The 23,655-nt window shown below is 44.6% G+C and overlaps 1 protein-coding gene across 2 annotated transcripts in view; it reads left to right on the top strand.

The window, feature by feature from the left end:
• The window catches only part of SLC35F3 (solute carrier family 35 member F3), a 400,491-nt gene that overhangs the window by 85,447 nt on the left and 291,389 nt on the right, over positions 1–23,655 (top strand). The window lies entirely within an intron of this gene.

Below are 23,655 nucleotides of genomic sequence, written 5' to 3'. Positions count from 1 at the left end.
AAAGCAACGGAATACACATTCTTCTCTAGTGCCCATGGAACATTCTCCAGAATTGATCACATCCTAGGTCACAAATCAGGTCTCAATCGGTACCAAAAGATTGGGATCATTCCCTGCATATTTTCAGACCACAATGCTTTGAAACTAGAACTCAACCACAAGAGGAAAGTCGGAAAGAACTCAAATACATGGAGGCTAAAGAGCATCCTACTAAAGAATGAATGGGTCAACCAAGAAATTAAAGAAGAATTAAAAAAATTCATGGAAACCAATGAAAATGAAAACACAACTGTTCAAAATCTTTGGGATACAGCAAAGGCAGTCCTGAGAGGAAAGTATATAGCAATACAAGCCTTTCTCAAGAAACAAGAAAGGTCTCAAATACACAACCTAACCCTACATCTAAAGGAGCTGGAGAAAGAACAGCAAAGAAAGCCTAAACCCAGCAGGAGAAGAGAAATCATAAAGATCAGAGCAGAAATCAATGAACTAGAAACCAAAAGAACAGTAGAACAGATCAACGAAACTAGGAGCTGGTTCTTTGAAAGAATTAACAAGATTGATAAACCCCTGGCCAGACTTATCAAAAAGAAAAGAGAAATGACCCAAATCCACAAAATCATGAATGAAAGAGGAGAGATCACAAGCAACACCAAAGAAATACAAACAATTATAAGAACATATTATGAGCAACTCTATGCCAGCAAATTAGATAACCTGGAAGAAATGGGTGCATTCCTAGAGATGTATCAACTACCAAAATTGAACCAGGAAGAAATAGAAAACCTGAACAGACCTATAACCACTAAGGAAATTGAAACAGTCATCAAAAATCTCCCAAGAAACAAAAGCCCAGGGCCAGATGGCTTCCCAGGGGAATTCTATCAGACATTTCAAGAAGAATTAATACCTATTCTCCTGAAACTGTTCCAAAAAATAGAAATGGAAGGGAAACTTCCAAACTCATTTTATGAGGCCAGCATTACCTTGATCCCAAAACCAGACAAAGACCCCATCAAAAAAGAGAATTACAGACCAATATCCTTGATGAACATGGATGCAAAAATTCTCACCAAAATACTAGCCAATAGGATCCAACAGTACATTAAAAGGATTATTCACCACGACCAAGTGGGATTTATTCCTGGGCTGCAAGGCTGGTTCAACATCCGCAAATCAATCAACGTGATACAATACATTAACAAAAGAAAGAACAAGAATCATATGATCCTCTCAATAGATGCAGAAAAAGCATTTGACAAAGTACAACATCCTTTCTTGATCAAAACTCTTCAGAGTATAGGGATAGAGGGTACATACCTCAATATCATAAAAGCCATCTACGAAAAACCTACAGCGAATATCATTCTCAATGGGGAAAGGCTGAGAGCTTTTCCCCTAAGGTCAGGAACGCGGCAGGGATGTCCACTCTCACCACTGCTATTCAACATAGTATTAGAAGTCCTAGCCACAGCAATCAGACAACAAAAAGAAATCAAAGGCATCCAAATCGGCAAAGAGGAAGTCAAACTCTCACTCTTTGCAGATGATATGATACTGTATGTGGAAAACCCAAAAGACTCTACCCCAAAACTGCTGGAACTCATACAGGAATTCAGTAAAGTAGCAGGATATAAAATCAATGCACAGAAATCAGTGGCATTCCTATACACCAACAACAAGACAGAAGAGAGACAAATCAAGGACTCTATCCCATTTACAATTGCACCCAAAACCATTAGATACCTAGGAATAAATCTAACCAAAGAGGCAAAGGATCTGTACTCAGAAAACTATAAAATACTCAGGAAAGAAATTGAAGAAGACACAAAGAAATGGAAAAATGTTCCATGCTCATGGATTGGGAGAATCAACATTGTGAAGATGTCAATGCTACCTAGAGCAATCTACACATTCAATGCAATCCCCATCAAAATACCATCCACTTTTTTCAAAGAAATGGAACAAATAATCCTAAAATTTGTATGGAACCAGAAGAGACCCAGAATAGCCAGAGGAATACTGAAAAAGAAAAGCAAAGCTGGTGGCATCACAATTCCGGACTTCCAGCTCTATTACAAAGCTGTCATCATCAAGACAGTATGGTACTGGCACAAAAACAGACATATAGATCAATGGAACAGAATTGAGAGCCCAGAAATGGACCCTCAACTCTATGGTCAACTTATTTTTGACAAAGCAGGAAAGAATGTCCAATGGCAAAAAGACAGTCTCTTCAACAAATGGTGTTGGGAAAATTGGACAGCCACATGCAGAAGAATGAAACTGGACCATTTCCTTACACCACACACAAAAATAGACTCCAAATGGTTGAAAGACTTAAACGTGAGACAGGAGTCCATCCAAATCCTAAAGGAGAACACAGGTAGCAACCTTTTCGACCTTAGCCGCAGCAACTTCTTCCTAGAAACATCGCCAAAGGCACGGGAAGCCAGGGCAAAAATGAACTATTGGGATTTCATCAAGATAAAAAGCTTCTGCACAGCAAAAGAAACAGTCCACAAAACCAAAAGACAACCGACAGAATGGGAGAAAATATTTGCAAATGACGTATCAGATAAAGGGCTAGTATCCAAAATCTATAAAGAACTTATCAAACTCAACACTCAAAGAACAAATAATCCAATCAAGAAATGGGCAGAAGACATGAACAGACATTTCTCCAAAGAAGACATCCAAATGGCCAACAGGCACATGAAAAAGTGCTCAACATCGCTTGGCATCAGGGAAATCCAAATCAAAACCTCAATGAGATACCACCTCACACCCGTCAGAATGGCTAAAATTAACAAGTCAGGGAATGACAGATGTTGGCGGGGATGCGGAGAAAGGGGAACCCTCCTACACTGTTGGTGGGAATGCAAGCTGGTGCAACCCCTCTGGAAAACAGTATGGAGGTTCCTCAAACAGTTGAAATTAGAGCTACCGTTCGATCCAGCAATTGCACTACTGGGTATTTACCACAAAGATACAAATGTAGGGACCCGAAGGGGTACATGTACCCCAATGTTTATAGCAGCAATGTCCACCATAGCCAAACTGTGGAAAGAGCCAAGATGCCCATCGACAGATGAATGGATAAAGAAGAAGTGGTATATATACACAATGGAATATTATGCAGCCATCAAAAGGAATGAGATCTTGCCATTTGCAACGACGTGGATGGAACTGGAGGGTGTTATGCTGAGTGAAATAAGTCAATCAGAGAAAGACATGTATCACATGACCTCACTGATATGAGGAATTCTTAATCTCAGGAAAGAAACTGAGTGTTACTGGAGTGGTTGGGGGTGGGAGGGATGGGGTGGCTGGGTGATAGACATTGGGGAGGGTATGTGCTACGGTGAGCGCTGTGAATTGTGCAAGACTGTTGAATCACAGATCTGTACTTCTGAAACAAATAATGCAACATATTTTAAGAAAAAAGAAAAAGAAGAAGATAACAGGAGAGGAAGAAAAGGGGAGTATGTCAGAGGGGGAGACGAACCATGAGAGATGATGGACTCTGAAAAACAAACTGAGGGTTCTAGAGGGGAGGGGGGTAGGGGGATGGGTTAGCCTGGTGATGGGTATTGAGGAGGGCACGTTCTGCATGGAGCACTGGGTGTTATGAACAAACAATGAATCATGGAACACTGCACCAAAAACTAATGATGTAATATATGGTGATTAACATAACAATAAAAAATTAAAAAAAAAATGAAATGGAAGATCTTCAAAGAGGTGATTTCTAAGGTTCTTCTCACTCTTAAAAATAACAACCACCACCCAAATATAAAAGTACATCATCATCTGTGGGCAGAGTGCCGGCTCCAGAGACAGCTCACCTTGGTTTGAGTCCTGCACCTTCACCTTCTAGTGTGTCTTTATTTTTTTTTTTTAAGATTTTATTTATTTAACAGAGAGAGCGCACTAGCAGGGGGAGTAGTAGGCAGAGGGCAGAGGAAGAAGCAGACTCCCTGCTGAGCAGGGAGCCCCATGTGGGACTCAGTCCCAGGACCCTGGGATCATGACCTGAGCCAAAGGCAGATGCTTAACCAGCTGAGCCACCCAGGCGCCCCTCCAGTTGTGCGTTCTTGTGCAGATTTCTTACTGTATATGAACTTCAGATGTCACGTTTGTAAAAATAGAATGTTCTACCTCATAGAGTCACTGGGACGACTAGACAGTGTGGAAGATGCAGAGCAGGGCACCAGCCACAGAGTAAATTCCCAAGAAATATTGGTCACCATCAGCCCCATCATCATCATCAATGGATAAACAATAGTCTAGAACTCAGTACTAAGAACATATCTAAAACATAGCCACATGTGCATTTTTCCATGGGGCGGAGCCAGACGTGGACATACAGAAGTTTGCAGGGAAGGTATTTCTAAGGTGTTTCTCAGTGAGAGCAGAGGGGGACGTGGGGAGGAGATGGAGGGAGGGGGAGGGTCGGGCAGTGGGTACCCGTTCGAGGGACTGACCACGGTGGGGCTGGGGATGAACCTGCGCCTGGCTGCAGTGTCACCTGCACATCCACGGGAACGCCCTGTAGTTTAAATGGATTGTCGGCTGTGCTCAGAGCCCCCACTGTGCGAAGACTGCCTGCTCATCTTCGCTGGGGAGGCTGCTCTGGTCTCTGACAGAGTCAGCTGGGCGATGACCATCCTAGTTGTTTTTAAATACTTTCCAATGCCCTGAGAAGGGAGACTTTCCTTTGGCCAGTCTCAGGGTGTCCGCAGCAGAAGGGGCCCATGAAGATCTCTGCTTAGCCCTGCACAAGCCATGTGTGTAACAGCAGGTGTGCCTGCCAACCCCCCAGCCTCACGGCTCCCTGAGTCCTGCCAGGGGCCTGCTCCGCGCTGCACCTCTTCCCCAGCGGGGAGCAGGACCGGAGCCGTACCTGCCCAGGCAGCTGGGGCCGTGCCTCTGCTGAACCCAGCGTCAGCAGCCTCTTGGTACCCCTTTTCCGACCACACTGCACATTTTTCTACCAGGTCTTTCTGGGCTCTTTAGGAACAACGTAGCTGGAGAGAAGAGAGAGGCAGATGGAGTTTTCCCTATCTCTATGTTGGCTCAGAGTTTGCACCTGAGCTAAATTGATTTGTCTTCACCCGTGGGTATTTTATTGTCATATTTGAGCAGATGGAGCGTTTTATGAGTAGTACTATACACATACACAGTATTCTGGTGCTCAGCCAATCTAGTGGGAATTTGGAAGGATGGCATCTCAGCTGAGAATAGGTGAACTAGGAGAAACCCTCGGGAAGATAAGGATGTGGGGCAATTTGTGGTCTCCCTGGTATACTATGCTGATTGCCAGAACATTCCCTCCCCAGCGTGTTCCAGCACAAGGCATTTGTCTGCTCATGTGGTGAGCATCTTAGCCTCCTGAATTGTTTTCATGTGCACATAGGGTTTTTTTTTTTTAAGATTTTATTTATTTATTTGAGAGAGAGAATGAGAGATACAGAGCACGAAAGGGAAGAGGGTCAGAGGGAGAAGCAGACTCCCTGCTGAGCAGGGAGCCCGATGCGGGACTCGATCCCGGGACTCCAGGAGCATGGCCTGAGCTGAAGGCAGTCGCTTAACCAACTGAGCCACCCAGGCTCCCTTTTTTTTTCTTCTTTTTTTTTTTTTAAAGAGCACATAGGGTTTTTTCTGAGGACGTTTTACTCTGCAGTGATTAATAATGGCTAGTCATCACTGGGGACTTATGAGGGGCCCAGGCTCTGTGCTGAGTGGCACTAATTTGCATTCTCTTATTAGATACTGACAGCAAGCAGGTAATCTTATCGCATTTTAATGAGGTGATGAAACTAGATGGACTTGGTTAAGAAATTTGCCAAAAGTCAAATAGCTGGTAACTGATGGAGGGAGTTTGACTCTCCATGGGTGAGCCTGCAGCCCAGCTTGTGTGTCTAAGCTCCCCTGCCTTCATGGGTCGTGGTTCTGCTCCTCCTGGTCATGATTATTCCCTAATATTTTGGGGCTTTAGGGTTTGTTTTTAAATGAAACTTAAAGACTGCACACTTAACATCTAAGCTTATAAAGTGCTCTGTGAATGTTAGGCATGGGCAACACCAACACTCGTGTTCAGTTACTTAGCTTCTTGGTGATTTCCATTCCGAGGGAGGCCTTGGGGGTTCATACAGGGAACCAGGATACATTTTCATGATTTTTTAAAAGACTTTATTCATTTATTTGAGAGAGAGGGTGTGCACGAGCAGGGAGAAGGGCAGAGGGAGAGGGAAAAGCTGACTTCTCGCTGAGCAAGGAGCCTGATGCAGGGTTGCTGGATCCCAGGACCCCAGGATCATGACCTGAGCCAAGGGCAGACGCTTACCCAACTGAGCCACCCAGGTGCCCCAATAATTCTCTTTTTTTAACTACTGATGAAGGACAAAATTCCATCCCATCTAAAGCACTCTATTTGCAGCAGAACTTCATGAAGCATTTGCTCTGAATAAGGTGCTCAATGAGGCCACTGCCTTCAAAGATAAGAGCAGCAGCAGAACAGAATCAGTTGCTTCTGGGGCAAATGAACGTGTTGGTATCCTCAACTAACTGCTGCGCAGGGATGAATTTTGCCAGTAGTTTTTGCTCTTGCAAAATCTCTTTTGCCGTCTGGGACCTACCTCCCACTTTGTTATATTCCTGGAATAAAAGATGGGCCCTGCCCTCACGGAGCTCCAGTCTAGTGGTCCAACAAATGGCATCAAAATAACAATTGTTATATAAAAGTAGAATTCAAGTCTGTGGTATCAGTGTGGTCCAACCGGGAGACGGAAGGCACCCAGTGATTTAAAGAGGGAAGTGTCAGGTGGTGACAGAGTGACTATGAGATGGTAGACAGCTCTGCAGGATACCTTAGGGCTGAGGGAGGGTGTCTAAGGGAGGGACAGACTTGGATAGAGGCCCTTCCCCAAGGCAGGGGGCCACACCTCATTGGTGAAGGCTGGGCTGCTGCCCCCTGGGTGGCAGAGAAATGTGCTGGTTCTCCAGGGCTAGAGGTGGTATGCAGTCAGTGGGTAGGCAGGAAGGTATGGGCATGGGTGTGCAGAGGAAGTTAGGGCACCAGGGTGGGCGGGAGGCCTGGCACACCCAGTGTCTGAACGGGGAAGGCTGTGGGAACAGGACTCCTGGATGGGGACAGCATGCACGGGGAGTCAGGGCGCTGGTGCAGGTGGGTTTGCGGGCAAGAGGTCACCAGGCTGGGCCAGGGCCACAAGGTTGCAACGAGACATTGGATTACGCAGGATGCCTGGGACAGAGTGCCTCACCCCCGACGTGTCCTCACTGCCGTATCCCTGCCCGCTGACCCTGACCCTGGAATCAGGGAGAGAGGTCTCTTCTTCCTGCAGGGTCTCAGCCCCCAGTCCTGGGAAAGCGGAACCTTGTGCTCATTGCAGCAGAGAATGCTTCCACGAATTGATTCTGGGCACTGTCACAGAACAGAGTGAAGGGTGAATTGGGAGCCGAGAGGGAGTATCTGGCTTCTCTGTCTGGAGGTTAATTCCAGGGGCAGGTCGGCAGTGACATTGGAGTGGAACCTTGAAGAACCCACGAGGCGCCTTCTCCAGTCTCACTCAGCTTTGCTTTCCTTGCCTCGTCTGCTGCCCACTCCCTGGCTTCCCAGCTGCTGGACTCTGCCTTGTGTGACTGCTGCCGGGTAGGTAGAGGGCCGCTGTCTCTACCGTCTTTCTAGACCCCGCAGCTGACAGTCTTTAAGGTCTTTACTGTGATGGACCTGCTATCCCGCGGCCGACAATGCTTCAGTAGCTCCCCATTGCCCACAGGAGGACGGACCAGATGTTTAGGGCAGTGTTGGAGATCACCGGGACCCGGCTGCTAACCACCTCTGCAGGCCCTTTCAGCACACCTGCCTTTCAGCTTTGCTTCTGGCCACACTGTGCTGCTTGCATTTTCCCTCACCTGCTTCTCGTCTTTGCTCCTGCTGTTCGTTCCCTCCTCACCTGCCTGGCCTGACTCATCTCTGGCAGCCCCTCCATCTCACGCCTTTCCTGATCCTTGTGCCCCACAAGGACCTTCCCCCTCCGTGGTGTGCTGCAGGCACACCATTTCTTCTTCCTCTCTGACGCGGAGGCTTTGCTTTTACGTTCCTCTGCCCCCTTCTCTTATTTTGTAAAATATAGTAGTCTTAGAGTCAACAACTGCTAACATGTTCGTATTTGCTCCAAGTCTGTTTTTAATAAAAACAAAAACAAAAACAAAAAAACCAGGGGCACCTGGGTGGCTCAGTCAGTTGAGCATCTAACTCTTGATTTCAGCTCAGGTCTTGATCTCAGGGTCGTGAGTTCAAGCCCTGCATTGGGTTCCAAAGTAGGTGTGGAGCCTACTTAAAACAAAACAAAAAGCTACAGATATGTATATCCATAAGTAACAGAAACCATTGTTCTGTATCTTTAAATTTTCATGTATCACAGTGTGGGTATTGTTCTGCAATTTAATTGCTCCCTCAATATTTTGCTTTTATGATGTGTCCATGTTGACAACTATAGTTCTGGTTCAATCACTTAAACTCCTATAGAATTCTATCCGGTGAATACACCACCATTTGGTCATTCTCCTACTGAGGCAGTTTCCCATGCTATGTATATTTTGGCTACCAGTGTTTTGTTATATGTGCTACAAATATGACAACATCTAATCATAACTAAATATTTCTTCTTCATCTGCTAGGCCGTAAACCCCGTCAGGGCATGTTTGACTTTGCTTTGCGTCCCGCACGCTTAATGAGTATGATGCCTAACATAGAGCAGTTGCAAAACAGTCATTTGCTGAAATAATGTAACTGGGGTGGGGCGTGGAGGGATCTTCAGACGAGAGGCTCTGTCTGGCCCGGCAGTGACTTCCCACTTAGGGAAGTATTTCTCTGGGGAAACCCTATGAGATTATGGAGGGGTGCTGTCCAAAAGAACTCTCTGCAGTAATGAAAATGTTCCATAACTGCACTAACTCAGCAGCCGCTGGTCACATGTGACTCCTGAGTACTTTAAATATGGCTGGCTTTATTGAGAAACTGAATTTGAGGTTTCATTTAATTTTAATTAAGTTTAAATGGACAGTTTTGAGGCGGAGTTAAAGAAACATCTAATCATAGAAAGAGAAAGGCCACATAGTATCACTTGTATGTATCAACTAAAAAATTTGAACTCATAAAAGCCGAGGGTAGAATGGTTGTTGCCAGGGAGTGGGAGGTGGGGGGTGGGGCAAAGGAAATGGGGAGACTTTGACCAAAGAGTACAAAGTTTCGGTTACTTAGGATGAATTACAGCATGGCGACTCTAGTTAATAATACTATATTTTATGCTTGAAATTCATGAAGAGTATAGATCCTGGGGTGTTCTCACCACACATAAAAAAGGTAAACTATAGGAGGTGGTAAAAATGTTAATTAACTTGGTCATAGTGGTCATTTCACAATGTATGCGTATGACAGAACATCACATTCAACATCTGAAATGCATACAGTTTTGATTTGTCAGTTGTATCTCAGTAAACCTAGAAAAAGTAAATTAATTTAGAAAATACCTGCTAAAATATATAAAAATACCTAATATCTGCTAATAATGGAAAATACAGTGATTTTTGTAGATGTGTCCTTAAATGACCATTTTGCTTATGAACGATGGGTAATTTAACAGATATTTAGCAAGTATCAGCCTGCTGGGTGCCAGACAGTTTCCTCATCTAAAGAATGAGACCTCTGATGCCTACTTTCTAGGATTATGGATAGAGTTAAGTAAGATAATGATACAAAGCCTCTTAGCCTACCGCTCATTAAAGATGGCAGCTCTTAGTATTCTCATTAGTCCATTCTTTTTTTTAAGATTTATTTGTTTATTTTAGAGAAAGAACGAGTGAGCATGTGAGTGAAGGGAAGGGCAGAGGGAGAGGAAGAGAGTCCTCAGACTCTGCACTGAGTGCGGAGCCTGACATGGGGCTGGATCCCAGGACCCATGTGATCATGACTTGAGCCAAAACCAAGAGTCGGACACTCAGCTGACTGAGCCACCCAGGTGCCCCTCATTATTCCATTCTGACTATAGAGTAGGCATTAGAGGTTTGGGTATGACTTACAGTTCCTGGCCTCAAGTCTGGGGAGAAAAGACAGAGGATGACCTTTTCTCTGAGCTGTCTTCCTGGACAAGTTGGGGTAATCTCCCCTTTTTCCACTCTGAGTCATACTGACCCACTGGCTTAGAGTGTGAACTCCAGAATATTTGAGCACCAAACCCGAATGATCATTCATGGCAGAGATTCTGAACATCCTTACTCTTCTAGGACTTCCTTTTCTAGGATTTTGGGACTTGTTGCCTGGTGTCCATCTCACCTGCCCCATCCATCCATTAAACATAGTGGCAGAGCGTTTTCCCCAGAGCCACTATGATCATGCTCCTTCATTGCTTCATACTTGCCAGGAGCCCCTTCATTCTCAGAGGCCAAAGCTGAGATTCCTCCAATTGGCGCTCCGTGCCATCCCAGGCTTGTCACTGCTCGAGCATTTCATGGGCGGTTCCTGTTCTCTAGCTCACCTGGTGGTTTGCTGTCATTTCAGCACAGCTCAGCATCCCGGCCTTGTGCCTTTGCTCGTTCTGCTTCTTGTCTGCAATTGCTGCCTTGCTCGGGCTGCCCCAGGTCCCATCTCTTCTCCCTGCTGAGACTCCACCTCCCGGCACCCAGCTCAGAGGCTGCCTGTGCCAGGCAGGTGGCCAAGGCCTCCTGTGCTCCTCTCCCCCACCTATTGGAACTTCTGTTTGTGTGCTTGCACTGTCTCATGGTGTCTTTATTTGTGTACATTTCCTTCCTGGACTCTAAAATCTGTGAGGACTGGGATGGTGTCTTGATCTCTCTGTGTCCCTCACAGCACCACTGTACCAAACAAAGCAGTTGTTAACAACTAGTTGAAATGAATATGTACCCTAATGGAAATATTTAAATACTTGGGCTAGGATTCCCCTTTTAAAAAGCAGCATCCTTTTGTAATGAGAATAACCCCAGTATACTCAGGATGGACAGTTTTCCTGGCAAAGCCCTTTGTTTCACAAAATACATCCTCTTAATCACAGAAACTCTAATCCCTCTATAACAAGGATAAAGATGTTTAAAGTGAATATGAACACCCACAGTTGAATGACAAAGGTTCTAACTCAGCAGAGACTTCGTACATGCAAATAGCAGGAAATACATGCTTTTCATTTCTTTGGTGAAAAGCATCTCCCTGTTTCTGGTCTAATATGTAATTAATTAGGATTGCAGTCCACCTCAGAAGGTAAAGATACAATTTAAGGCTTTGCCTTTCACTTCGATTGTGTTTTAGATTTAGGTTTGTTGTTGCCATTAATATGGAAATAGCCCACCTTTGTTCCCAGTTTCAGGCAACGGCCAGGGCCATGTTGCTGGTCAGCAAGGCTATATGAAATCCGCAGTCTATGTATCAACATCCTGATGTGTGAGGCCCAGTACTAGGTGCCATAAAGAATTATTAAGAGAGACATGGGAACACCCATCATGTCAAGAGGAGATGGTTTTATAAGCCATTGCTGTGTGTAAGGAACGCTATTGATTTCTGGATTCAAACACAAAAGCAACTGTTGAGTGCCCCTGTGTGACCAAAAACGGTAATAGAACAGGGACTGCGAAGGGTCTGAAGTCACTGCAAATGGAAATTTGAAAATCCAGCTGTTCCTGATTTTTTACAGTGGAAAAGTGAATTAGCACATTATCGAGCTTATAAATGAAACCTCGCAGTTGGACCTTTGTCAGAGCCTGGGGTGGGCGGGGGGGGGGGGGGGCGGGCAGGGGCAGGCCAGAATGGGTGAGGAGCTGTGGGGAAGCTAATGTCTTTATTCCTGGAGAGCTGTTCTCCAGCTGGCTGTTGTCACTGTAATTAGCATCAAGGGAGGATGGCTGTGATGTTTGACAGTGACAGTGATGTTCCCCTCCAGGGCTAATGCTTTCATTTGTGAAGAGACAAAGAGAAGGAACAAGGCTTACGCCAGGAGGCAGGAGAGCAGAGAACTTGATCCTGGCTGAGGAGGCTGGCTTTTTGTAAGGAGAGCCCAGACTGGGGAGGTGGGCCTTAAAGTCTGGGTGGCCACACGACAGACGAAGCATTGTCTTTCGAGGGTCATGCCCGAGGTTGGCCCGTTAGACCGCAATGGGCAGGAAGGCAGAGATCTGCCACCTAAAAGTGTTTGCACATTCAGAGTTTCGTGACACAGCAAGACCTCAAATTATTTTGTGAGCATGTCTCTCAGCGTAAGAGGAAAAGCTGGTAATGCACGGGGTATCTCTCTCCTCAAACGTCACTTGATAAACAAGCAGTACTTCCTGAATCAGCTCTGGGAAAGAGAGAGAGGGCAGTAGTACATGTTGTTCATGTAGCCAGGCCACACACAGTAGGAACTGGATGAGAAATTGTACTGGATGAGTGGCTCTTGTCATAATTGTGACCAGCCACTGGAAGTTTTCACGTGCACTGTGCTTCCTGCGTCCCCAGGTGTGTCTTACGTCAGTTGCCCTCTGTTAACCTAGGGATAACCCTGGCGGCAGGCAGGGTGGGCACCATTCCCATCTTCTACTCAAGGAAATGGAGGCTTATAGAGGTTATCAGGAATATCATAGATACAGTAGAGATATTAGCATTGCCGGTAGTCAGTTTTTTCTAGGTCCCATAGTTTAAGAAATCTGTGTCCCGTTCTCTGGAAGAGAGTTCAGCGAGGAAGGTGGTAGAACCAGAGATTGATGGCACCCTGCATGCTGCAGTATGTGTTTGAAGGTTCCTCTGTGAATCCTCCGGTCCGCCATCTTGGGGGTGCTGAAGTGAGTGCTGATCCTGAGTTCCTGAAGGCTTGGTAAGAGCAGTGGAAGGGCAAGCCAATCTCAGTAAACGTGTTGGCTCCTAGTGCTGAAACACACACATCGACTCATCCTGCAGGAAGGCTGCCAGCCTCCCTTGGGGTCAGCTGTGCTCCTGGTGATGCGGTTTTCCACCTGTCAGCGAAGTCACTGCATGAAAAGATAGTCTTGCATCTCTCCATTTTTCTTAAATACGCTTTTTATTTTAAAATAGTTTTAGGTTTATTGACAGAACAATTGTGTAGTACACAGAGTTCCCAGATACCCTACACCCAGTCCCCCTATTGTTAACATCACACGTTAGCACAGTACTTTGGTCACAATGGATGAACCAATAGAGATACATCATTTTAAATGTAAGTCCTTCCTGTATTCACGTTCCCTTAGCTCTTCCCTGATGTCCTTCTGCTCCGGCGCCCCATCCGGCATACGGCATCACCTCTAGTTGCCACGTCTCCTTAGGCTCCTCTGGGCGGTGGTGGTTTCTCAGTCTTGTGTTTGATGACAGTTTTATGGGGTGCTGGACGGACATGTTATAAACTGCCTCTCAGTTGGGATCTGATGTTTTCCTCATGGTGAGAGAGTAGTTATATGGTGGAGGCACAGACAGCAGAAGTCATTCTCCTCAGCTCACGTCAAGAGTATATGCACCAACATGACTTGTCAGTGTCGACATTGGCCTTGATCCCCAGGCTGTGGGAGTGTTTGTCAGGTGTCTCCATTGAAGAGTTGCGTGCTGCCCTCTGTGGAAGGACATTACTCTGTGCAGCTGGACTCGAGCCGGGAGTTGTGCTCTACCGCCTTGAAGGCAGGGCGTCTATGGAAAACATTTGGATTTCTTTCTACAAGGGAGAGCTGTCTCTCCTCCTCTCTTCAGCTGTGTATTCAGTCATTTATTTACGTCTGTATGGACTCAGAGATATTTATTTTGTATTTTGGGTCACATTCTGGCGCTGTTTACTCGCTCAAATTATCCTGGCTTTGTCCATTGGGAGCTCTGTCATTTAGCCCCCATGTCACTTTGACTTACTCTGCCATTGTGTGGGGGGTTTTTATTGTTATTGTTTGGTTTCGAGCACTTGACTTCTCAGCCCTATAAGATGCTACAGGCTCATTTTGTATGTTTCCTGTCCCAGTCCTAGAATCAGCCATTTCTCCAAGGGGCCCCAGTTATTTATTGGAGAATAGTAGTAGAAACCAAGGTGAGTCTCATTCTTAATAATCAAGTATTTATGGGGAATGAAAAATAAAGCATATATAATATTGTGATATTTGCCTTTATAATCTAATATTTGAGAGACCTAGAGACTGTTTAATCCAGTCTGACTGTTCGCATTAGAACCTGAGGCCAGGAGAGGATATGCATAACTCCCACAGTCAGTGGAAGGGCAGAGGACTCTTTTTTTCTTTTTACTTTTCTTTTTTTGCTACAGGAGAGAAAATACAGTATGATGGCTTTTCCAACAGTTGGGAAAGGACAGATGATTCAATAAATGGGATCTTCCAGTGGGTGAACCTTACAAAGCTAAGTAACATTAGAGTTCATCCACAACCAGTATACATAGTCCAGTGAATTAAAGACCCAAACATGTGAAAATAAAACAGCTTTAAATTAATTAGAAAAAAAATGTGGAAGGACACCTGCACAACATTGGAGTAGCTATGGACAACTTCTTCAACAAGACACACACCGAAGGGCAAAATCCATAAAGGGCAAATATTGTTAAATATAACTAGATCAGCATTTAGAACTTCTGTATCACAAAAGACAACACGAAACCAGATGAAGCCTGGAAGAATATATAAGGACACCTACAATTAATGATAAAGATAAAGCAAGAAATGGCAAAATGAAAACTGGAAGCTCACAGAAGACGAACATAGGAATGACCAAAGAATAAAATGATGCTCAACTTCACTAAAGACTAGGGGAATTCAAATTAATACACATCAGCGGATTGTCAAAGAACTTAGATGTGAGAATACGGAGAGCTGGTGAGGTCCGGGGAAGCAGTACTCCTCACCCTGATGGAGTATAAGTGGCTTGGGCCGCTGGAGAGGGCCGTGGGTTAGAACCTAGGAGCACTGTAACTGCATTCCCAATGACTCAGACACTTAGCTTCTAATGGTCTGTCCTAGAGAAATGCAAACACAGAGTCCCATAGATAAGAAGAATGCTCTCTATATTCTTACAACAGCAAAAACTTAGAAACAGCCTAATACCCATCCCTAGGAGGGTGAATAAATAAAATGCAGAAGGTGCATATAATGGAAAAGTAAACAACATTGTAGAGGAATGACTGAAATCTCTCTTACCTACTTGGTATCTGCATTCCAAAATGGATAGATCTCAAAAATAATTCCCATTAAAAAAAAAAAAACAAATTGCAGAATGAAACAATATTAACTGTAAATGGAATGAAACACACAGAAGAATGCAATGTATTTTCTATGTGTATATCCATGTGGATATAAAAGTATTTTTTTAAAGTGGGTAAACTAGGTGGCTCTGGCGGTTAAGCATCCAACTCTTGGTTTTGGCTCAGCTCGTGATCTCAGGGTTGTGAGATTGAGCCCCGCATCAGGCTCCACTTTGGACATGGAGACAGCTTGGGATTCTCTCTCTCCCTCTCCTGCCCCTCCCCTCTGCTCTCTCTCTCAAAAAAAATAAAAAATAAAAAAAGGTAAAAATAAAGGTCGTTGATAATATTCAAAATGGCATGGTCTTGGTTGTCATTGGGAAGGATGAAGGAGAGTGGGAAGGGGAATGCAGATCAGAATGCATTGTGATGGTCTCATTTTGAATAAAGGGAATGGATTTCGGTATTAATGGCAAAATTAAAAACGAATTTTGAAAGGGAAAAATTACAGAAAGAAATTACAGAAAAGGGAAAAAACCCAAAGTTACCTCTTAATAAATGGAAGTGTGTTTGCCAAAGTTCCAAGAGCTGTCATTTATTGCTGAAGGGAAAATAGCTCTCTTGGTTAGAAATCAGGTAATTTTTGAATAAATACACCTGTTTCATGCACATAGTACATGAGTCACTATAATTTTCCTTCCTTATTTTCAAGTGGCTGTTCTGTCTTAAAGTTCCTGAATTATCCTCTCCCGTGTACATTTGTGACTTGTTCAGTATTCATTAAGATGGAAATTCATTAATCCTAGAAGCAATAATCTTCAGATAAAAGGGATTTGTTTAAGAAGTTTCTATAGAAGGAATCTTTAGCAGGAAACTAAAGAATTTTTTTAGTCTTGATTAAAAGAATGAAATAGCAAAAGTGGAACTCCTTGAGAATTTTCAAAAAATGTTTCACTGCAAATTTGTATTACTCATTACTTCCTCTGAACCTGGGGCGGGGCCCCCAGAGGTCAGCCACGTCAGGCTCCTGAGAAGCTAAGCCCAAACCATCTATGCCATTTTGTAGGTCTCTGGGAATGAACACTTGGGTCATCCACATGTTCAAATACAAGACAGGACTAATAATAAAGAAGCAAGCTTTTCTTGCAAGAATTAACAATCTAAATCTCATGGCGAAACCATTTCCTTGAGTTCTGCTCATAGGGTGTAATTCGTAGGCTTGTAGGGATTTGAAAGACCCTGGGGAGAGCTTGGGCCAGCCCTTGAGGCACACAGAGGTTGAGTTGACTTGGCGTAGTCAGATGCAGAGGCATGTAACTACCTAAGTTTCCTTACTTAACAGATCACCACCAACTTGGAGAATTGTTGCCTGCCTCCTGCAGACCTAATTCTGTGTTTTTTTTTTTTTTTTTTAAATCAGATGGAATAAAAATTGATGCATCTGCCACTGACATGATCATGATGGTTTGATGATGGTGGTGACAGCAGTAGTAATATTGTACAGCAGATAGGATTTTTTTTGAATCCCCCTTTGTGACTTTTTGGTGAAACAAATGTTTGTCTGTAGGCGTATGCTGATTGGGATGCACAGCGAAGCTGTTGCCAGATCTTGTTGGTACAAGACCTCTGGGGGTAGGAGGAGGCCTCTTAGCCTGATTCTTGAAGCGGAAATTATAGGATTTGCAATTCCCTTCTCTAAAAAACAACGGGATGGAGGGACTGGTCATTGAGTAAGTCTCTGTGGTTTCTGTAGGAAGCTGGAGACGTGTCGCAGGCAGAGCATGGCCCCAGAGACAGAAGACAGGGACACTCAGCCCGACTCTGCCACCAGTGCAGTCTGATTTGGGGCAAAATTTTGAACCATACATTCTCTGGGAGATGAACATGTTGGTTTGGATGGTGTCCATGGTTACATTCTTCCTGCTGTAACATTCTAGGATAATTCCTTGACTCTATAAGACTCAGAGAGGTAGCCTCGGTCCTTCACAAGAAATAAAACTCAAGTGTTTTCCTGATTCTTCTCTTGGATTCAAGATACCAGAGAGGTTGAGTCTACGAGCGCCATTCCCTTCTCTCCTCATCTGAGACTGGGACCAGGGATATCCCTCTTCTGGAGGCTGTTTCCCCTGGAAAACTTTGTCTGTGAACTGGGCACTGAGACACAGAACTTTGTAAGCACAACTATACTTACAGGAAAGGGGCCAGATGAGAATTAAGAGTCCTGAGAATCTAGGCGATTCAGTGGTTTGTGTTACTTCTCAGTGTCATGGTCACAGGACCCGTCTTTGTTGAGCTGCTGTACTGATCAAACTCCTCATCCCTGTGCTTCTCAAACTTGAGAACGTGAGTACCCCCTTTTTATGGGGAAAAATTCTCATAAACACCTAGTGTTTCTAAAAGGCGCTCACTGCTACTGCTCAGAGCTGTCTGCTTTCCATGTGTGATTTAAGGTGTCACAGTGTGGCGACTCCATTTTCTCTATTTAAGCTACCAAAACAAAACAGACACAAAACCAAAATTCATACAAATTCCTTCTACCAGTGTCTCTGGAGTGCTTACCACATGACAGGTACTTGGGATACCTGAGAGAACGTATCAGTTTCCTGTCCTTGCAGAGTTTATATTCTAGACCACGGGTGGGCAAACTTCTGTAAAGAGCCAGAGAGTAAATAGTTTCATCTTTGTGTGCCACACAGTCTCTGGCACAACTTCCCAGGTCTCCCGCTGTAGCGTCAAATCAGCCACAGATACTGTAGCCACTGATGAATGGATGTGTCTGTGTTCCAATAAAACTTTATTTGCGTGAACAAGCAGTGGGCCAGATTTGCTTCCAGGGCTGTAGTTTGCTGGCCTGTTCTGGACAATAAACAATAAACCTAATAATAAAGATAAATTATAGTTAAAAGATAAATGCTGTGGAGAAGAAAACATTGAGCCAGGATAGGGATAGGTGGCAGTGCGGAGGGAGGGGGGCTGCAGTTTTAAGTAGATCGAGGAGGTGATGCCTGAGCTAAGTTTTGAAGAAGTGAGCGAGCCATGTGGCACTCTGAGGGAAGCATGTTAGGGGGGGCAGAGGGAATAGCTGGGGCAAAGTCCCTGCTGTGGACGAACGCCTGGCTGTGACTGAGACCGCGGAGGAAGATACAGGAGCAGAAGCTGAGACTGGAGGGGAAGATGGCACAGGAAAGGAGTCCTGGTAGGAGATTGCTTTCGCTCTCCGGGAGGTGTGGTGAGCCATCTAGGTGCCATTTGGCCTTTGTTTGTGTGACTGTTCACTGGTATACTATGCTTGCTTTGGTTCCTTTGCTCTCAGCAAACCATTAAGGCACGTGCAAGGAGTAGCCTGGCTTGGGACCCACAGGATTATACGCTCAGACGCGGATGCTGCTCTTTGAACTTTTTGGTTAGCGGGTGGTCATGGACATGCTCTGAATACACTTTCCTTAACTTTTTTTTTTTTTTTTTTGAGAATGATCATAAAAGGGAAAGCATAAAAATGTTTCAAATCTGTTATAGAGAAATCAGAGTCCTGTGGAATGTATCCACCGGGCCATTTGACTGCTTTGCCCTGTCACACACTTGCTTTTTTTTTTTTAAAAGATTTTTTTTTTTTAAGTTTATTTGTTTGACAGAGAGAGACAAAAAGAGAGAAAGAACACAAGCAGGGGAAGTGGGAGAGGGAGAAGCAGGCTCGATGTGGGGCTCGATCCCAGGACCCTAAGATTTGGAGGTCTTCTTTGTTTGCGATGACTTGTAAAATTTTTCTCTAACTAAATACCAGGGAAGCTGGACTTGGTCAAAATCATAATATTTATTAAATTAAAATTAATTTTATCTTAATTTATAGGTAATTTTGACATTTGGTACGTATCGATCACCGCTAGCAGCTATGCCCAGTACTACATGCCTTCCGTAACGTGTTCAGTCCTCACAACAATATAGGGCAGGCCATTCTTCTTTCTGTTTCTTAAGATTTTATTTATTTGAGAGAGAGTGCATGCAGACGCACTATTGGGAGGAGGGGCTGAAGGCGAGGGACAAGCAGACAACCCCCCACACCCTGAGCAGGGAGCCTGGACATGGGGCTCGATCCCAGAACCCTGAGATCATGACCTGAGCTGAAGTCAGATGCTTAACTGACTGAGCCACCCAGGCGCCCCCAGGCTATTCTTAGTATCCTCACTTTGACAAGGGAAGAAATTGAGGTGTGGAGAATTTAAGAAACATGCACCAGGTCTTTCAGAAACTTTCAAAGATGAGAGGACTGGGCCACTGATGTGACCAAGTCCAGCTTCCCTGGTATTTAGACACTTAAATGACTGAGCCACCCAGGTGCCCCTTAAGTTTTAATTTTAATTCCAGTTAGCTAACACACAGTGTTCTGTTAGTTTGCGATGTACAGGATAGTGACTCAACACTTCCATACATCACCCTGCGCTCATCACAAGTGCGCTCCTTCAGCCCCATCCCCTCCCCTCAGGCAACCATCAGTTTGTTCTCTGTAGTTAGGAGTCTGTTTCTTGGTTTGTCTCTCTCTCCCCCGCCCCGCTCTTTTTTTTTTCCATTTGCTTGTTTGTTTTATTTCTTAAAATCTGCATATGAGTGAAGTCATATGGGATTTGTCTTTCCCTGACTGACTTATTTGGCTTAGCGTCTGTGTCATTGCAAATGGCAAGATACCACAGCTTCTTTATCCATTCCTCTATTGATGGACACTTGGGCTGCTTCCATCTCTTGGCTACTGTAGATAATGCTGCACTAAACACAGGGGCGCATGTACCCCTTTGAATTAGTGTTCTTGTATTCTTTGGGCAAGTACCCAGTAGTGCGATTGCTGGGTTGTAGCGTAGTTCTATGTTTAAGTTTTTGAGAAACCTGCACACTGTTTTCCACGGTGGGTGTACCAGCTTGCATTCCCACCAGCAGTGCACGAGGGTTCCCCTTTCTCCGCATCCTCGCCAACACCTGTTGTTTCTTGTGTTGTTGATTTCAGCCGTTCTGACAGGCTTGAGCCTGTCACACCCTTTCTCCCGTGTGGCTTTTTCAGAAATGCAGTTTGGAGACTGGAGACAGCTCAGGACATTCTCAATTAGGACTAATTAGATGAATATATCTGGTGCAAGATCAGGTTTAATAATTAAAAATTGATAAGCTTTATTTTCTCCAAGTTCTCGATTCCAGAGGCCTAGGCAGATGCCGTGGGTGCTCTGTGGTTGCTTTTGAACTGGAAGATGGCTGACAACTCCCTTTCTTCTCTTCCTCTGTGTCCGTTCTCTCTCACCCGTTCAGTTCCTCCCCAGAGGCCGCTTTCAGCAGCCCAGCATGGCATTCTGGGGGTCACTCAGGAAATGCCAACAGAGGAGAGCAGGATTCCGGGTGTGCAAGTCGGGGAAGATGCAACATGCTGTCAGGAGCCATGCGTCCTGAAGCCCAAATACCCTTTCACACACTAACTAGTTCGTGACACGCCATCAGTTCTCTTCCCCACTGAGCCCTGTGCCCCTTTTGGGGACTGTCTGCTCTGAGCAAAAGTGAGCCCTTTTCCCAGCCAGAAGTAGACCCCATCCGGTCAGGGTAAACACCCAGTAGTGTAATTGCTGGGTCATAGGGTAGCTCTATTTTTTAATTTTTTGAGGAACCTCCAAACTGTTTTCCAAAGTGGTTGTACCAACTTGCATTCCCACCCCCAGTGTAAGAGGGTTCGCCTTTCTCCACAACCTCTCCAACATTTGTTGTTTCTTGTCTTGTCAATTTTTGCCATTCTCACTGGTGTAAGGTGGTATCTCAGTGTGGTTTTGATTTGAATTTCCCTAACAGCTAATGATGTTGAACATTTTTTCATGTGTCTGTTAGCCATTTGTATGTCTTCTTTTGAGAAGTGTCTGTTCATGTCTTCTCATTTTGGGACTTGATTATTTGTTTCGGGGGTGTTGAGTTGGAGAAGTTCTTTATAGATCTTGGATACCAGGCCTTTATCTATAGTGTCATTTGCAACTATCTTCTCCCATTCTGTGGGTTGCCTCTTTGTTTTGTTGACTGTTTCCTTTGCTGTGCAGAAGCTTTTTATCACGATGAAGTCCCAAAAGCTCATTTTCACTTTTGTTTCCCTTGCCTTTGGAGACATGATACTTTATGTGGAAAACCCAAAAGACTCCACCCCCAAATTACTAGAACTCATACAGCAATTCAGTAATGCGGCAGGATACAAAATCAATGCACAGAAATTAGTTGCTTTCCTATACACGAACAATGTAACTGTAGAAAGAGAAATGAGGGAATTGATTCCATTTACAATAGCACCAAAAACCATAAGATACCTTGGAATAAACCTAACCAAAGAGGTAAAGGACCTATACTCTAGAAATTATAGAACACTTATGAAAGAAATTAAAGAAGACACAAAAAGATGGAAAAATATTCCATGCTCATGGATCAGAAGAATAAACATTGTGAAAATGTCTATGCTGCCCAGAGCAATCTATACTTTCAGTGCCATCTCGATCAAAAATACCAATGGCATCTTTCAAAGTGCTGGAAGAAACAATCCTCAAATTTGCACGGAACCAGAAAAGACCCCGAATAGCCAGAGGAATGTTGAAAAAGAAAAGCAAAGCTGGCGGCATCACAATTCTGGACTTCCAGCTCTATTACAAAGCTGTGATCATCAAGACAGTATGGTACTGGCACAAAAACAGACACATAGATCAATGGAACAGAATAGAGAGCCCAGATATGAACCCTGAAGTCTATGGTCAAATAATCTTCGACAAAGCAAGAAAAAATATGCAAGGGAAAAAAGACAGTCTCTTCAATCAGTGGTGCTGGGACAATTGGACAGCCACATGAACAGAATAGAGAGCCCAGATATGGACCCTGAAGTCTGTGGTCAAATAATCTTCGACAAAGCAAGAAAAAATATGCAATGGAAAAAAGTCTCTTCAATCAGTGGTGCTGGGACAATTGGACAGCCACATGCAGAAGAATGAAACTCGACCGCTAACAACCACACACAAAGATAAATTCAAAATGGATGAAAGACCTCAATGTGAGATAGGAATCCATCAAAATCCTAGAGGAGAACACAGGCAGCAACCTCTTTGACATCGGCCACAGCAACTTCTTGGACGTTACTCTTGGTAAGACAGAGACCCTTGCTCGGGACCAGCTTCCGGGTGCAGCCTCTGCTGAAGGAGGAGCCCTCCCTGCTCCCGGCTCTTCGTGTTCCCGGGGAAGGCACGTGCCCCTACAGCCACTGCTGGCTGTTACCCAGCACCCCCAGGAGCCCCCCTGTCACATCTGTTCTCAGTCACCCCACACCACAGCTCTGCACTCCTGCAGGGCTGCCTGCTTGGTTGCTCTTCCCAGGATGAGAGGAGAGGGGTGGGAGCCAAGCCTCCACTGAGGTCCCAGACCCATTCTTGTCTCTCTCCTTCCCTTTCTTTACGGAGGTAAAGGGCAAAAGTGTGTTTTTCTTCATATCAAACCACTTGCCTACACAGTTTACATAAAGTATTCTAAAAGATATTTTCCCCCCTTTGCTTTTAGCTTCATCATTGTTTTGCGTGACACTAAAGTTCACAGAAACATGTATGATCCCTACATTCCTGTCTATTGACCAAAGGCAGGCCAGAACTATTCAGTTCAGTTTTTGAAGGAAAGCGAGGCATTTAAATATGAAACGGAGACTGGCTTTCCCACCTTTATTTTCTTAGAGGGGTTTTGCAAAAACACTCCAGCCTTCCAAGCTGGATACCACTGGCAAGTCTTTGTTTGCAGATGCTCATGGAAATTAATTTTCTTAGATGCTTGTTATCAATTTATTTAATGTTCAAGTTGATTCAAAGTGCAGTGCTCCTAATTCCATTAAGTTTGTCTCTGTTCTCACATCGGCCAGGAGGATGCCCGGCAATCTATACAGGGCTCCTCTAAGTGAGAATTTTCTTTTACTTTGCTTATCCCAGTCTACAGTTGTTCTGTGCCTTGTTGATCAGGGCAAATAAATAACCGCTCAGTCCCCAGTCCCTCCTGAGGCGAGGATAACATAATCCCCAGCACGTCCTTCCGCTTTGCTGAAGAACCAAACACAGTCAAACACCAGAATTATGTGACTCACTGAGTCAGTTTCACTTTTAGGGGCTCAGACACCCAAAGAATCCATGTTACTCTGTGAGATTCGTGTTAATTCTGTATTTGTGGCAGTCCGCAGAAACTGCTGCCCTTACTGTGAGAAATTGCTCAGAACCTGAGTTACTGTAGTGAGCCGAGACTGGTGGCACAGAGGCTTGTTCGTTTGAGTTTGCTTACGGATACCGCCAGCCCGTGAATGGTGCGTGTGCGGTCTGAGGTGGCTTCCTCACCTCACGCAGGAAAACAGGGATCTCGCCAGGTTTGGCCTCTGGATGTTATT

The sequence above is a fragment of the Zalophus californianus genome, chromosome 15, assembly GCF_009762305.2.
Source record: "Zalophus californianus isolate mZalCal1 chromosome 15, mZalCal1.pri.v2, whole genome shotgun sequence".
NCBI classification, from domain to species: domain Eukaryota; kingdom Metazoa; phylum Chordata; class Mammalia; order Carnivora; family Otariidae; genus Zalophus; species Zalophus californianus.
This window is presented reverse-complemented; position numbering and strand designations above follow the sequence as displayed.